Source organism: Juglans regia, chromosome 3, assembly GCF_001411555.2.
Source record: "Juglans regia cultivar Chandler chromosome 3, Walnut 2.0, whole genome shotgun sequence".
Classification (NCBI taxonomy): Eukaryota; Viridiplantae; Streptophyta; class Magnoliopsida; order Fagales; family Juglandaceae; genus Juglans; species Juglans regia.
This window is the reverse complement of record NC_049903.1, coordinates 27,980,638-27,998,048: the sequence shown is the minus strand read 5'-3', so window position 1 is coordinate 27,998,048 and position 17,411 is coordinate 27,980,638. Positions and strand designations below refer to the sequence as shown.

At 33.8% G+C, this 17,411-nt stretch overlaps 2 non-coding genes across 2 annotated transcripts; one reads left to right on the top strand and one right to left on the bottom strand.

Annotated features, from left to right (window-relative positions):
- The first annotated feature begins 1,166 nt into the window (after window positions 1–1,166).
- LOC118348123 lies at window positions 1,167–1,298 on the top strand. Its single transcript, XR_004801265.1, has one exon. It is a non-coding gene; the product is annotated as a small nucleolar RNA snoR111 (small nucleolar RNA).
- A 602-nt stretch (window positions 1,299–1,900) lies between these two features.
- Window positions 1,901–2,032, bottom strand: LOC118348074. The gene has a single exon (XR_004801220.1). It is a non-coding gene; the product is annotated as a small nucleolar RNA snoR111 (small nucleolar RNA).
- Between the last annotated feature and the right edge of the window lie 15,379 nt (window positions 2,033–17,411).

Genomic DNA, 17,411 nt, shown 5'->3' with positions numbered 1-17,411 from the left:
TGAAAAATAAATAGAAAAATAAAAATAAAAATTTTAATATATAAATAATGAATAGAAAAATATAATTATTTTAAAAAGAATAAACTCAAAAAAAATTTAAAAAAAATATATTAAAAAATATAAAGATTTAAAAAAAAAGTGATGTGTGGAGGTTGGGAAGGTTATGTAGCATTACTCATCTTATATTATCTAGAGTAGTAATTCTACTCTTACGCCACTTAAATCTCCAACACCCCACACCAACAAAGCTGGTTTTTTTTTTTAAAACCATTCATTAAAACTATTGGTTGTTAGACTACTTCCTGAATCATCTATTTGAATTTCTCTCTTCTCTCTCCTCCCTTCCTTCTTTGCTCTCCCCCCTCTCTGCGGAAGCCCAACCATTCGCATTTCGAGTAAGAGTAATTCTACTCCTCAGTCGGTCTACTCTCCAACACCACACACTAATGATGTGGCCAATCCAGTTTCTTAAAAACGGCTCAAGTTCCCCCTCTCTCTCCCTCTCCCCCTCCCTCTACGAATCTCTCTCCCCCTCCCAAAACCACTACCCATCGACTCTGCTCTTCCCCCTCCCTCCCTTTGTCGAATCCCTCTCCCCTCCCAAAACTGGAGTTTAGTCACTCAAGAGAGAAAACGAGCCCCAAGTACAGTGTTTGAAGTTTTTATTTTTTTGGTGCTTGATTTCTCCTTTGTGCGCTTTCTTTTTTTTTTTTTTTGGGTTGAAGTTGTAATTTCTGTTGGGATTTTATATGGGTGGTTTTTGTAGTTTTAATATATTGTGACCTTTTTTTCACCTAAATCATGGGTAGTGAAGGGGAGAATCTCTCAAAACCGGAGTTGACGTCAACAAAAATTCCTCCCTACAAAGCTGTGCAAGAAAGATGAGCATTTTTTCACCCAATAAATTAATAGCAATTCATTAGCTCTTCTTTCTTTTATCTTTCACGGCATTCGGTTTCACAAACCCATATATTTGAAGCTAAGTTACTGACAAAAAAGTTAATGAATACATATAACGGAGGTATTTAACAGAGACATTTGCGCTTTCGTTCTTCTCTACAGCCGATTGAAATGTAAGGGATTTAAGGATCTCTCAAATTTGATAATCGCTCATATTTGGGATTTTCGTTCGTTTTTCTTTTCAAATCAAAGCCTCTGTTCGGTTTAACAGAAAAGGGGAGATAGCTCTAGGTCTCCTGCGTTCAGAAGAACATTGAGGTATAACAAAAATCAATGGCCGAGATATCGTTCAATTGTCATCTTTTTTTATTGGCGATTCGATTGTTGCTCGTCCACATTTGTTGCTTTCATTGTCTCGTTTACTGATAAAAAGAGAGAGAGAGAGAGAGAGAGGAATAGAGTAACGTGTTTACTCGAAATACGAATGGTTGGGCTTCTGCAGAGAGGGGGAGAGCAAACAAGGAAGGGAGGGGGAGAGCAGAGAGAGAAATTCAAATGGAAGATTCAAGAAGTAGTCTAACAACCAATCGTTTTAATGAATTATTTAAAAAAAAAAAAAACCAGCTCAGCTAGTATGGGGTGTTGGAGATTTAAGTGGCCTGAGAGTAGAATTACTAGATAAAAAATAAAAAATAAAAAAGAGAGGAATAGAGTAACGTGTTTACTCGAATAATAATTCTACTCTCAGGCCACTTAAATCTTCAACACCCCACACTAGTTGAGCTTGTTTTTTTTTTTTAAACGATTCATTAAAACGATTGGTTGTTAGACTACTTCCTGAATCTTCCATTTGAATTTCTCTCTCTGCTCTCCCCCTCCCTTCCTTCTTTGCTCTTCCCCCTCTCTGCGGAAGCCCAACCATTCGCATTTCGAGTAAACACGTTACTCTATTCCTCTCTCTCTCTTTTTTTATCAGTAAATGAGACAATGAAAGCAACAAATGTGGACGAGCAACAATTGAATCGCCAATAAAAAAAGATGACAACCGAACGATATCTCAGCCATTGATTTTTGCTATACCTCAATGTTCTTCTGAACGCAGGAGACACAAAGCTATCTACCCTTTTCTGTTAAACTGAACAGAGGCTTTGATTTGAAAAGAAAAACGAACGAAAATCCCAAATATGAGCGATTATCAAATTTGAGAGATCCCTAAATCCTTACATTTCAATCGGTTGTAGAGAAGAACGAAAGCGCAAATGTCTCTATTATCTACCTCTGTTATATGTATTCATTAACTTTTTTGTCAGTAACTTAGCTTCAAATATATGGGTTTGTGAAACCGAATGTCGTGAAAGATAAAAGAAAGAAGAGCTAATGAATTGCTATTAATTTATTGGGTGAAAAAATGCTCATCTTTCTCGCACAGCTTTGTAGGGAGGAATTTTTGTTGATGTCAACTCTGATTTTGAGAGATTCGCCCCTTCACTGCCCATGATTTTGGTGAAAAAAGGGTCACAAAAGATCAAAACCACAAAAACCACCCATATAAAATCCCACCAGAAATTACAGCTTCTACCCCAAAAAAAAAATGCACAAAGGAGAAATCAAGCACCAAAAGAATAAGAACTTCAAACAATGTACTTGGGGCTCGTTTTCTTTCTTGAGTGACTGAACTCCGATTTTGGGAGGGGGGGAGGGATTCGGCAAAGGGAGGGAGGAGAGCAAAGAAATGAGGGAGGGGGAAGAGCAGAGTTGATGGGTAGTGGTTTTGGGAGGGGGAGAGAGATTCGCAGATGGAGGGGGTAGAAGGATTCGGCAAGAAGGGGGAGAGCAAATGAGAGGGCGGGGGAGAGGGAGAGAGAGAGAGAGGGAACTTGAGCCGTTTTTAAGAAATTGGATTTGCCACATCATTAGTGTGTGGTGTTGGAGAGTAGACCGGCTGAAGAGTAGAATTACTCTATTATCTATAGTGGCGACAGAAGTTAGAACGTGCGAAATTAGGACCACCAATATTATTTTAAAAAAATTATATATTTATGAGTTAATTATAAAATTAGTATTTTAATTTTCACTCATTTGTAAAACGAAAATTATATTTGCAAGTTAACGTACATAATATATATAGTAAGATTTTATTTGTAAAATAATTTAATTTTAAAATTTTCTTTTATAATTTAAAATTTTTTCATATCAATATTTTTAAGGGTATATCATTCACACCAGCTTATAAGTACAACTATTTATTTATTAAAAGTTACTTTAGTTTTCGACTTTCTAGTATTCAAATAGTTCATTTCCTTATTTACGTCAATCTTAAAACTAATTATATAATTACCGTGCGGCATATTGATGAAAACCAAACACAACAAATAAAAATGGTAAAAGGGTAAAATAGTCCTAGAAACAAAGAAATTGAAGAAATATTAAAAATGAAACAAATAATAATAATAATAATAATTCAACAAAGTTAATTGAAAAGACAAATAAATTGAACAAATATTGAAAAAAAAATGTTTAAAATAAAATTAAAAAACGAGAGAAATAGGTAGAATGTAGCCTCCTCAGATAGGGAGGACTTAATCCAAGCAAAACCCGGTTAGGGAACTAGACCCATGAAGATGGGTGCATGCAATGGGTGAAAATCGATCATATCCGGTGGTTTTATATAAAAATCGTTGCTGATCGATGGAGGTCATTTTCATGGAAGAACCGACCAGATCAGCTGAGGGGGAGGAGAAATATCTGGCCATACCCCGATTCCAGCAGTTCTCAATGGTGTAGAGGTTCGTCTGAGAGATGAGAGAGATAAAGAGTTGCAATCTAAGAGAGGAGAGAAAGAATGAGAGAAATCAAAGAAGAAGAGGGGAGGAGGAAGGCGACGGGCTAAAATCAAACGACATCGTTTGGTATTACGTTTGACTTATACTTTTTTTTAATACGTTATGTTTAAAACGACGCTGTTTGGTCTAAACTTAAGTGAAACAGTGTCGTTTTACTTAAGATAAATATAAAAATATATATATCCGGTCGGTTTAGAAGAAATTGTAGAGCAATGTTTGTTCGTCGACCTGTGACCACGATAGAGATGAAAATATAAAAAAATATCATCACTTTGTACCAAAGACCCACGACATTGTCATTGTCATGGGTCCAAGATAGAGATTTTTTGTAGATATTTATGTCATCGGCTTGATGGTTTTGAGATGGAGATTTGTGTCACCGGCTTGCCATGGGTATTTGTGTCATCTCCGTGGGTCTTGATTGGCTTGATGGTTCTGACATATATTATGCAATGCATCCTAGAGTATGACTCACTCTAAAATGAGTAGCACAAAAGCTATCCCAAGTACAGGAGGGTGTCGCGTAATAATTAGGAATAAATTCCTAAATCGTCTCCCCAGGAAAAGTTACTTAAAATCAAACTCGTTTAAAATGGTAAAAATATTCACAAAGAGAAAATAAAAGTAGTGGTATGTGCAATGAATGGAATAGTGCAATAGAAATAAAAAAGGCACTAGTCATGGACTAGATTCATATTTTTAGATTTATTTTTAGTGTCGGAATGAAATGCAAAAAACTAACAAATTGAAATTAACAATCAAGGAACCAACTAAGCTAAACAATCTCAATTAATCAGAAAATTAATTAATAAAACTGAAATTATTTAAGTCCTAATTAAACTTTAATCAATCTAATATGCAGTGGAACTAAGATATTAACAAAACTAAGTTAAGAATTAAACTATATTAGAAAGTAATTGACAAAATACGAACTGAAAATTGAAAAGTCCCAAAAGCTAGAGTGTAACTTACTAAAAAATGAGTAGCACAAAAGCTATCCCAAGCAGTGTTTTAAATTTCGTACCGTACCAGCCGGTATGGTCGAAATTTTTCGTTTCAGCCATCTGGCCGATACAGGTATTATATCTGTTCCATACCGGCTAAAATACCAGCCATACCGGACTAAATTCCGGCCTGTACCGGCCTATATTTCGACCTGTGTTTTTTTTTTTTTTCAAACTACAAACTTATTTTTTAACCCCTAATTCAGACTAGACTATTTATAATTTTTATATATATGTATTTATATATAATTTATTTATATATCGACTATCCCGAAACGATACCGGTACCGAAATATTTCGTTCTAGTGCCTTGACCGGTACGACGTCCAGTACGGTATTCAAAACATTGATCCCAAGTACAGGAGAGTGTCACGTAATAATTAGGAATAAATTCATAAATCGTCTCATCAGGAAAAGTTACTTAAAATCAAACTCGTTTAAAATGGTAAAAATATTCACAAAGAGAAAATAAAAGTATGTGCAATTAATGGAAGAATGCAACGGAAATAAAAAATGCACTAATCATGGACTAGATTCATATTTTTAAATTTTATTTTAGTGTCGGAATGAAATGTAAAAGACTAACAAATTGAAATTAATAATCAAGGAACCAACTAAGCTAAAAAATCTCAATTAATCAAAAAATTATTTAATAAAACTGAAATTATTTAAGTCCTAATTAAACTTTAATAAATCTAATATGCAATGGAACCAAGAGATTAACAAAACTAAGCTAAGAATTAAACTAGATTAGAAAGTAATTGACAAAATACGAACTGGAAATTGAAAAGCCCCAAAAGCTAGAGTGTGACTCACTAAAAAATGAGTAGCACAAAAGCTATCCCAAGTGCAGGAGGGTGTCACATAATAATTATGAATAAATTTCAAAATCGTCTCATCAGGAAAAGTTACTTAAAATCAAACTCGTTTAAAATGGTAAAAATATTCACAAAGAGAAAATAAAAGTAGTAGTATGTGCAATTAACGGAAGAGTGCAATGGAAATAAAAAATGCACTAGTCATAGACTAGATTCATATTTTTAGATTTTTTTTTTAGTGTTGGAATGAAATGTAAGAAACTAACAAATTAAAATTAATAATCAAGGAACCAACTAAGCTAAAAAATCTCAATTAATCAGAAAATTAATTAATAAAACTAAAATTATTTAAGTCCTAATTAAACTTTAATCAATCTAATATGCAATGGAACTTAAGAGATTAACAAAACTAAGCTAAGAATTAAACTAGATTAGAACGTAATTAACAAAATACGAACTGAAAATTGAAAAGTCCCAAAATCAAGATTCTAGGATTCATCATTGTATTCAAATCACAAATTCTCAAAATCAATCCATAGTAATTATAATTACTGTTAAACAAAAACTTAAAAGAGCAAGAACAATAACTACATCAAACTTAAACATACTGAAAATAAAATATCCAAAATCAAATGATTCTAAATTAAGAATCTCAAAAATACACTATAAAATTCAGACTAAAATTAAATAGATATTAGGGAAAGAAAAAATCAAACTAAATGGATGGAGATGAAGATGAAAAATAGTGGAGGAGGCTATAGAAGCTGCAGTTTGGACCCCTCGAGGTTCTTCAAGCCGCTGCACTTTCTTTCTCTATTTGCATTTGTCCCTAGCCTCCAAACGAAAAAGTCCCCCAATAATAAAACTCGTGCCTCTAACGCAAAAGCCAAGTGAAAAAGCCCCCCCAAGTGCCCTTAGGTTTTCTCCCTATTCAAAACCGAAAAAGCCCTTCCGTCAAAACTCCCAAAAGGCCTCTCACGTCCATGTATTTTTGGTCTTTAGTGCATGTCTTTTCCTTAAGGAGCCATGTGTGTGAGTTGACAGAAATCAACTTCCGTCCAAAAATCAAAAGTAATGGGTCCCACGTGCAAATGTGACTTTTCTCATCTTCTTTTTTTATGCTTTTCATTTCTTGACCTATAAAAACAATAGAAATTAGAAATAAAATAAAATAAAAAAGAATAATAGAATATTAAAAATATGTTGTGCATGTGAATAAACATTGTCTAATTAAATCACAAGTTATAAAATTAAGCATAAATCATGTTATTAACCAATTTAAATCACAACTCGAATTTATTCATCTTAACCATTTTTTCATCTAAAACAAATAATAATGTAATGAAATAAATAAAATATATTGGTTCTAAATGTATAAAATATGTAATAATACAACTCAAACACCCCCCCCCCCAACTAGCGTTTTGCTAATACTTGAGCAAAATAGTGAAAATTAATTGAGATGAATATTGCATAAAGATCGAAATCCAAACAAAAACAATCAAACACAATTCTGAATTCTCACAAAAGTGACATGTTACTACTCAACTCCCAGGGCTATACCCACCAAGATTATCTCAATTTCACATAGAATTGAAGCAAATGTTTCAGAACTCAAATGTGTGTGTGGAGCGAAACTGGTTGTGTGTTCCTCATTACTAGCCATGATTTGTGATAGGACTTTTCAACCTTAAGATTAATCATTGCTAATTCTAACTACCTCAAAGCCCAAGGGACTAGCAATTTTCACCCCAGCTCTGTTTTTAAAGGTTGAACACTCAACTCCCAAAGTCTTGGGTAACTTGTTCTAGCCACTAATTTAGGAAAGCTCCATAAATCACTTTCATCTTTCTTTCTTTCTTTTTTTCTTTCTTTTTTTTCTTCTTCTTATTGTTTTTTTTTTTTTTTTGAAAAGAAGGCTTGGTAGTCCTGCAGTTTACTTTTCCTGTGTTAAATCAATGAATAGTAAATTAATGAACACTACAAATGTAAGCATGTGCAAAATGTCATTCAAAACTTGCCATTCGTTCTACAAAATCTCACCAAGTCTCATCTCAATGAGTATAGCATTCTGGTGTTTCAAGCTACACATCAACAAAATATGATACATAAAAAATCATGTTATATGCTCAAGCTTGAAAATAAATCTACATAAAATGATTCCGCTCAACTACTCCACCAAGGTGCTCAAATTTCACAAAATGCTAGAAAGATAGTGTGTGTCAATCATTTGTGTATCAATGCATACCACATTAATGCAATTTTTTTTTTAAAAAAAAATCTGTGCACACACGCTACCCCCCAACTAGTGAGAGACATGGTCCTCAATGAATCGAACGAAAGAAAACAAAGTGCACATGAATAAGTAAGCAACACAGACAACCAAGCAAAACAACGAATAAATATAAAAGACAAAATGCAATTAAACAAAGTTGTAAGGGGAAAAAAGATCAAAACACTTCCCTGAAATCTTGCACAAGCAAGATCTCTTCATTGGATTCAAAGCGAGTCATAAATGGCTTGAGACGTTGTCCATTGACAGTGGAAGAGGTACCACTCGTAGGATTCTAAACTTCTACCGCCCCATGAGAATGAATTTTAGTTATAACATATGGGCCACTCCAACGAGATTTCAATTTACCAGGAAAAATATATAAGCGAGAGTTGTAAAAAAAAAACTTCCTGGCCAAGTGTGAAATGCTTGGGATAAATTTTCTAATCATGTAGAATTTTCATGCGTTCCTTCGCCAGCTGAGCGTTGTTATAAGCATCCCGACGAGTTTCATCCATTTCATTGATCTGCAATTTTCTCAACCCTGAAGTTTCACCAAGTGATATGTTAACATGTTTTATAGCCCAAAGAGCTCGATGCTGAATATCAACAGGTAAATAACAAACTTTACCATAAACTGATCGATAAGGGGACATCCCTAGATTTGTTTTAAAAGCTGTCCTATAAGCCCACAAAGCATCAATAAGCTTAACTGACTAGTCTTTCCTATTATGATTGATAGTTTTCTCCAAAATGATTTTAATCTCTCTGTTTGTCAATTTTGCTTGCCCATTTGTTTAAAGGTGATAAGGGTAGAAACTCGGTGTGTGATACCATATTTTTTCATGAGTGTAGAAAATGGTTTGTTGCAAAATGAGAACCCACATCACTAATGATAACTTTGGGCATGCCAAAGCGAGCAAACAGAGATTGCAAAAATTTTAGGACAACACGATGGTCATTTGTTTTGTAAGCAATGACCTCTACCCATTTTGAAACATAATCCATAGCTAATAAAATAAATGTGTTTCCAAAGAAAATCGGAAAATATCACATGAAGTCTATTCCCCAACAGTCAAAAATTTCTAAAGTAAGAATAGGGGAAAGAGGCATCATGTTTCTTTTGCTAATGGATCCTAATTTTTTACAAGACTCACAAGCCTTACAAAAATTATAAGCATCTTTAAACATGGAAGGCCAGTAAAAACCACTTTGCAAAATTTTAGCTACCATTTTCTTTGCTGAAAAATGACCACCACATGCACCTATATGACAAAATCTCAACACAGAAGAAAACTCATCATCAAGAATGCATCTTTGAATCAATTGGTCCGAACAATATTTGAAAAGGTATGGATCACCAAAGTAAAAGTATCGTACCTTAGTGAGAAATCGACGTTTATCTTGGTTGGACCATTCAGAAGGCATTTTCTCAGTCACCAGATAGTTGACTATGTCAGCATACTAGGGAACTCTATGAATCATAGAGAGTTGCTCATCCGGGAAACCATCATCAAGAGGAAGGATGACATTTGAAGGGGAGAATGGTGGCAATCTGGAAAGATGGTCAGCCACCACATTTTCGACTCCTTTCTTGTCCCTAATGGTGATGTTGAACTCTTGAAATGGAAAAATCCAGCGAGTCAAGCGTGATTTTGCATCTTTCTTAGCCAACAAATATTAAGAGAAGAGTAGTCAGTGAAAATAGTAACAGGAGAAACAATAATGTAAGCCTGAAACTTATCAACTGCAAAAACCACTACAATCAATTCTTTTTTAGTAGTGGTGTAATTTTTCTGGGCATCATTCAAGGTTCTATTGGCATAATAAATCAGAAAATATCTATTATCCACATGCTGTCCCAAAACAGAACCCAACTCATAATCACTTGCATCAATCATAATTTCAAAGGGAATGTCCCACTGCAGGAGTTGCATAATGGGGTGGTGGTAAGCGATTCTTTAAGGGTATCAAAAGCTTTTTGGCACTCATCAGTCCAAATAAATTCAATATCATTTTGTAAAAGAGTGCACAAAGGTTTTTCAATAGAACTGAACTCTTGAATAAACCGCCTATAAAATCCAGTATGGCCAAGAAAAGAACGAATATCCTTAATCGTCCTAGGGACAAGAAGTTTAGATATTAATTCAATTTTTGCTTTGTCGACCTTTATACCCTCAGAAGAAATAATATGTCCCAAGACAATGTCATGAGTAACCATAAATTGGCATTTCGCCCAATTAAGTAAAAGACTTTTTTCCTCACATCTCTAGAGAATATGTGCTAAATTATGCAAACAACTATCAAAAGATTTCCCAAAAATAGAGAAATCATCTATGAATATTTCACAAATATCCTCAATCATGTAAAAAAAAAACTCATCATGCATCTTTGAAATTGGCTGGGGCATTACATAAACCAAATGAGATTCTGGTAAAAGTAAAAGTGCAAAAAGGACAAGTGAAAGTAGTTTTCTCCTTGTAATAATCAGGAGCAGACTAAGCTAAACAATCTCAATTAATCAGAAAATTAATTAATAAAACTCAAATTATTTAAGTCCTAATTAAGTTTTAATCAATCTAATATGCAATGGAACTAAGAGATTAATAAAACTAAGCTAAAAATTAAACTAGATTAAAAAGTAATTGACAAAATACGAATTGAAAATTGAAAAGTCTCAAAATCAAAGATTCTAGAGTTCATCCTTCTATTCAAATCACAAATTCTCAAAATCAATCCATAATAATTGTAATCACTGTTAAACGAAAACTTAAAAGAGCAAGAAAAATAACTACATCAACCTTAAACATATTGAAGATAAAGTATCCAAAATCAGATGATTCTAAATTAAGAATCTCAAAAATACACTATAAAATTCAGACTAAAATTAAATAGAGATTAGGGACAGAAAAGAGCAAGCCAAATGAATGAAGATGAAGATGAAAAGCAGTAGAGGAGGCTGGAGAAGCTACAGTTTGGACCCCTCGAGGTTCTTCAAGCCGCCGCGCCTTCTTTCTCTGTTTGCGTCCGTCCCTAGCCTCCAAACGAAAAAGTCTCCCAATAATAAAACTCGTGCCACTTACGCAAAAGCCAATTGCAAAAGGGCCCCCAGCGTCCTTAGGTTTTCTCCCTATTCAAAACCAAAAAAGCCCTTCCGTCAAAACTCCCAAAAGGCCTCTCATGTCCATGTGTTTTGGTCTTTAGTGCATGCCTTTTCCTTAAGGAGCCATGTGTGTGAGTTGACAGAAATCAACTTCCGTCCAAAAATCAAAAGTAATGGGTCCCACGTGCAAATGTGATTTTTCTCTTCTTCTTTTTTATGCTTTCCATTTCTTGACCTATAAAAACAATAGAAATTAGAAATAAAATAAATAAAAATGAATAATAGAATATCAAAAATAAATTGTGCATGTGAATGAACATTATCCAATTAAATCACAAGTTATAAAATTAAGCATAAATCATGTTATTAACCAATTTAAATCACAACTCTTATTTATTCATCTAGAATCAATAATAATGTAATGAAATAAATAAAATATATTGGTTCTAAATGTATAAATGTGCAATAATACAACTCAATCAGAGTGGAACTAGAAGCATGCAATAATTACAGCGGAAAAATGGTGACTACTAAAAGACTTTTGTTCTAGAACGGACTAAAATATCCCAACATGAGAATTAACCATAGATAGTGCCTCAATTAAAAGAGGTCCAAATAGTAGGCATGAGTCAAACATAATCTAGGAGATCAAATCTATTTATTACAGACAAGACTAATAAAAAGGTAGCTCAAAGCATCTCCCTGATACGCTCCAAGGCGATCAGGACCATCTCTATGAATAATAATATTAACTCCAGCATGTGTTCGGGATTAGGCTTGTTCTCAATCATCTGAAGCCAAGTGGAGCTCATCACTCCTGTTCGTCAAAGGTTAGTTCTGACACAACTTCTATCATTCTGGAGAATGATGGTGGGACTACCATAGTAAGATTTCTTGAAATCTCAGTAAGTTAAACAACCAACTTACACAAAGATAAGATATGCATGATATATAATAAGCATGAGATGCATGCATCGTATGCAGAAAATTGAATTTGCGATTCATCCAGATTTCTCAACATCTTTTTTTTTTTTTTTTTTAACAATAAAAAGAGCTTTGCAGCACATTTTCTTACAGAGGTCGCATTTCTTAAGAACATACTTCTTGTTATTAGAACCATTTTTATATAACATATGGTATCATCACAGTTCCCCATTTATACTGTGAGATTCTGCCGATGACCGTAGTACAACTCATGTTTAGACTGCATAGTTTGCAGACTCATTTCTCAATGCATTGACATTAAACATCATAACATAACATCATCATCATAACATATGCACCCATCAGCATTAGGTGCTATATACGAATTCGCTTTAGTATTATTTAGAAAGAATCTATTTGAAGCCCGTTGACCCTTTTTTTTCAACCTAGGAGTTACCACTCAATTTTTACTCACTCCAGAGTCGACAAAGAAGTTTCACTAGTATAATCCCTAATCCTAGCATTGGTTCACGATAAGATATTTTCATGCCATGTTTTATGACAAAATATTTCATGACATGTGTTCATTTTGTAACATGTAACAAGCTTTATGCAAAAATGACATTTTTATGCATCATGCTAAAAAGAGTATTCCTTCATGTTTGTGCAAGAGTAACATAACACATGCCATGTGTGCAAGTAGCCAATGCTCAATGATGTAGTATATGATAAATTCAGGATCAAAATGACATTTATAATATGAATGTGGTGTTTATACAAGAATTATAAATAAGTTATCTAAGAGAAGCTAACTTACAAGCTTTCTGAGTATTATGGATCGCTGCTTTCTAAAATAAAATACATACTAGAGTTTGACTTATGGGTTCAAAATCTTAGTAATAGCAAATCTGCCCCTTAATTTTTCGAAATTGTCATTTTGGCCCAAAACTTTCACTATTTACAAATTGATACCAAATTTCACCAAATTGCACAAACTTCATATTTTCCATATTTTAAATCCATATATGATCTTATAATTACAAGAATCAAACATATATCATGCTAAATTTACCCAACCCGTGGCATGCTTCAAGACTAGATTTAAACCCTATGTTATTATAAACCTATAGTCTTCATGAATGCATATGTGACCGAACTTTCTCACGTAACAATTAATGGACCTGATCCTAAGGATATGCTAACAACTTAGATTTAGGTCGCATGAGATCCCATCAACAATTATGCATTGATCATCATCAAAACATCACAAAGCCTTTAAACTGAGTAGCATGATGAATCTAGCTTCTCTTTGGCATATGAACTCTTAACACCTAAATAAATCATGCAATCTAACTCTCATCTTGATGAAAAAGTATTTCCAGATGTTTAACCCTCATGCTTTTCGAAACTTAATTAAGAAATCACAAGATAACCTCACACAAGTGGAAGCCGTAATGTGCTAGATGATCAACCCAAGATATTGATTTATAACCCTATCATGACATGCTTTTTTCTTCAAATATGAACCTTAGATCAATCAAATAGGACATTAGCAAAACATATAAGATCATATCAAGACATGTCATGGCTAAAATTTCATCCCAAAATAGTTTATACAAGCAAGACTACAAATCTCAACCAAAATGAACTTCTTCTAGTTCAACCTCATATAATTCAATCAAATCTTCATTCTCGTGCCATAAATCAAAGCCTAAAATGTTAATCCATCACCCAACAAAAGATAAGGTAAGGTTACTCACCAAACCATAGCCTTTGAGTCACTCATGAATCAACTCCCTCTAATGAACCCACTCAACCCCATGGTTTCACTCTTTTCTCACACTAATAGTGTTTTGCTCCCAACAACACTAAAGAGATGCTTGAGGAAGGTGTGGGAGAAGTGAGGGATGAATAGAGGTATTTACAGGCTTCAATTAAAGGGGCAAGAGGTGAGGGAGTGCACAGTTTGCTGAAGTGAAGTGAATGTGATTGGTGAGTGTGGGCGATGGAGTGCATGCTTGGTGTTTTCAGCTAAATAGTTGAACAACCCACTTGAGTATCTCTTGAAAAATGGCTAGATGAAGGCCATTGGTGTAGAGGTTGAATAATTTCAAGAGTTGGAACAAGAATCACATGGTTTCTTCAAGAGAAACGGAAAGCGTGGTAGGCGGTTTTGGCTTCCCAAAGTTGTCCAGTTTTTATCATATTTTGTCTCATCCTTGTGGTCATATTTGATCAAATAGTAAGCACTATTTGAGTAGCTTTTCCAGGTGTGTATTGAGGTATGAATGGCGACCATTTGGTTAAGCTTGAGTCGAAAATGAAAAAGAGGTTTGAATGGTCATGTGTAGCCAAAATGAGCTCATGTTTCATCACCGAAGTACCCATCGGTTTTTATCATTGAGTGGGCAGAATTCAAAGGTGTCATGAGGTGATTCTATGACATGTTTCTAGAGCTAGAGGGGGTACTAATGGCGTGTGAAGAGGGCTGAGTTTACTACAGCAAAAAAAAAATCTGAAAAACCATTGGTGTTTCAGCTTGCATGCTTCATTTCCTAGGTGGAATAGTTTCCTATTTGGAGTGATCATGGAGATGTTTTTGGTTCCACATTAGTTCTGGGTTTTTCTGGATTTAGGTGACATGACATGGGATGAATAAGTTGCAGAGAATCACTTGAAAAGCTGTTGAAAGGCCATGGTTTCAATGGAGTGCATCGGCTTGCACTAGGGGTACCGATTGGTGGGTTTTGATGGCATTGACATGCCTTTTCTTCATGTGACATGGGTTGGATTTGTTTTACTATTCTAAGGTTGTCTAAGAGTAATATAAAAGAAGAGGTAAAGATGAAAATAGCAAATAAAAACTCATGAAAAAGATAACTAGAAGCAAACTAGGCAAGTTATGATGATTAAGTTTCTATTCATTAAAATGATGAGGGGTTTTGGATATAGAAACTTAAACTCAAGTTAGGGATTTCACCATGGTTGGAAAACAACCTTAGGAGAGTGTGGGATGGTTTGAAGAAAGAGAAAACCAATGGTTTGATGTCTTGCATACCCTTTGCAATAGTGAAATGAGAATCCTAAGCTTTGTTTCCAAATGCTGAAATTTCAATGGGCCACTAATTATCAAGGATTTAAACCTTTATGTGGGCCTTGAAAAGGGCCTTTCCTTGGGCCCCATGTTTAAATCTTATTAGTCCTTTCCTTAGCCTCATTAGTTCACTAAGTTGAATCTTAGCATTAGGTTTTACTAAGTTGGGCCTATCCTTGGCCTTCCATCTTATTAAGCTTGGACCCTTATTATAACCAATCTTTTGGGCCTTATTCAAAATTCATCCAATTCCCATAGCTTGCTATGGACCAACTTCCAAGCCCATTAAAGTAGCAAATTACCTTCATGCCACTTGTCATCCTACGATTGGCCTCTTAGCACTTATTTCCTCAAAAATCCATATTACTCTAGAAGTTTAAGGAAAATACTTACTATCCAAGGGTGGAAGTTATTTCTCCAAATCATGATCCAAAAGTTATCTTTCCTTAAGAATCATTACTTCCACTTTAACTATGATTATGGGTTACTATAGTCAAATTCTAAGTTGCCTTTTTGTTGGGTGTTACAATTGGGACGGCGAACACTTTTGACTTTTGCATGCCTCGGGACAAGCACTTTTACAAACATAACTTCATATATTTCTTTGAATACTCACCCTTTGGAGGAGCACTTACAAGGGCGAGCTCTTTTGGTTGCCCTTCGAGATGAGCACTTTGCTCGTTGGGGGCGAGTTGTTTTTGCTCGCCTCCTGGTTGGACACCATTGACTCACCCCGAGGTGTGAGCACTTTCTTGGTCACCCCCAAGGTGTGAGTTCCCTATGCTTTTGTCCAGGATTTGAGGTGCCGAGTATTTTTGCTTGGCTTTTGGTTTGCAAGCACTTTTGCAAACATCACTTAATTCTTTTTTTTTTTTTTTTTTGCTCGCCCATTGACGAGCACTTCTCGTGGAGTTGGCATTATTTACCCGATCTCCCATGGGATTGGATACTTTTGAGAGGAGCGCGTTCCAGGGCAGTTCTTCTTATATGAATTTTATCAAAACGCACCGTACAACTACAACAATTAACACTTCTATCAACAGAATGACACCGTTCCTCATACAACCACCAGCTCAAATGACATTGTATCCCTAATACAATCTACTAACTAATACAATAGAAACTCAAAACGACAACGTATCAGACAATTCTTAACTAACAAAACTGCCGCATCTTCCATCTTCTTTCCATTTTTCCTTCTTTCCATTTCATTTCAGATCCTGCCTGATCATGACATAACTATAGAAATCTGATTAACTATATATAGTATTACTATTAGTATTAGTATAGTATAGTTATTTAGTATAGTATAGCATAATATAGTATTAGTATTAGTATTAGTATAGTATAGTTTAGTATAATTTAGTATGGTATTAATATTAGTATAGTATTAGTATTAATATATATTATTAGTATATATTAATATTATATATAGTATTAGTATTATATATTAGTATTAGTATTATATATATATATATGCACACACACTATATTTAGTCGCAAAGACCAAACGGAGTTGTTTAAGTATGGTGCCAACTATACAAGTTTGAAACGACATCGTTTAATGGGGTGGATATATAAATCAACCCCAACTAATTAAAACAACATTATTTTTAGGTAGTAAACGACGTCGTTTTAATTAGGGGTGTAACCGGTCCAGTTCGGTACGATTTTCTATATTTTTTAGATTCGAATCAGTATATACTAGTTTTGAAAATTTAAGAATTGATACAGAATCGATTTACTACCAAAACTAGAACTTTCGATTTTTTCGATTTCTGTCCGGTCCGGTCCAATCTGGTTTTTCAAATTATCTATATTAGTAATAATATGATATTTACATATACTAAACTATTGTCTATTTATATTATAGTATAAGTAAATTATTTAATAATAATTAACGCATACTAATATAGTATTGAATTTAACTATAGTATATATAAGTTCTAGACTTTTTATATGAGTATATATGAACAAATGTGTAAAAGTGTATTTACAAAAAGAATACATATATATTATAATTTATTCTGTCTAAATTGTATTTATCCTTGATATATATATATATATTTATATATATATCAAAAGTAAGTTTATATTAATAACTTAATATTAATGTTTATGTTCAGGACTAAAATTTATATGTTATATCACATGTTATATTAATTTTATGTTATACAATTAATAGATTTGAATAATAAGATTAGAGTTTCATGTTATATTAATTATCAATTTAACATAATATATAATATAATATACAAATTGATGTATAATATCAAAAATTATAAATATATATACCAGTCCGATTAAGTTTAAATCGACTTTTAAGATATGAAAATCGGTACCGCACTGGTTTAGGACTGGTTTCGATTCCTAAGAATCAGTACTATACTAGATCGCTTAGAAACCAGACTGAATCTACCGGTTCGGTCCGGTTCAACCGATTTTTCAATTTT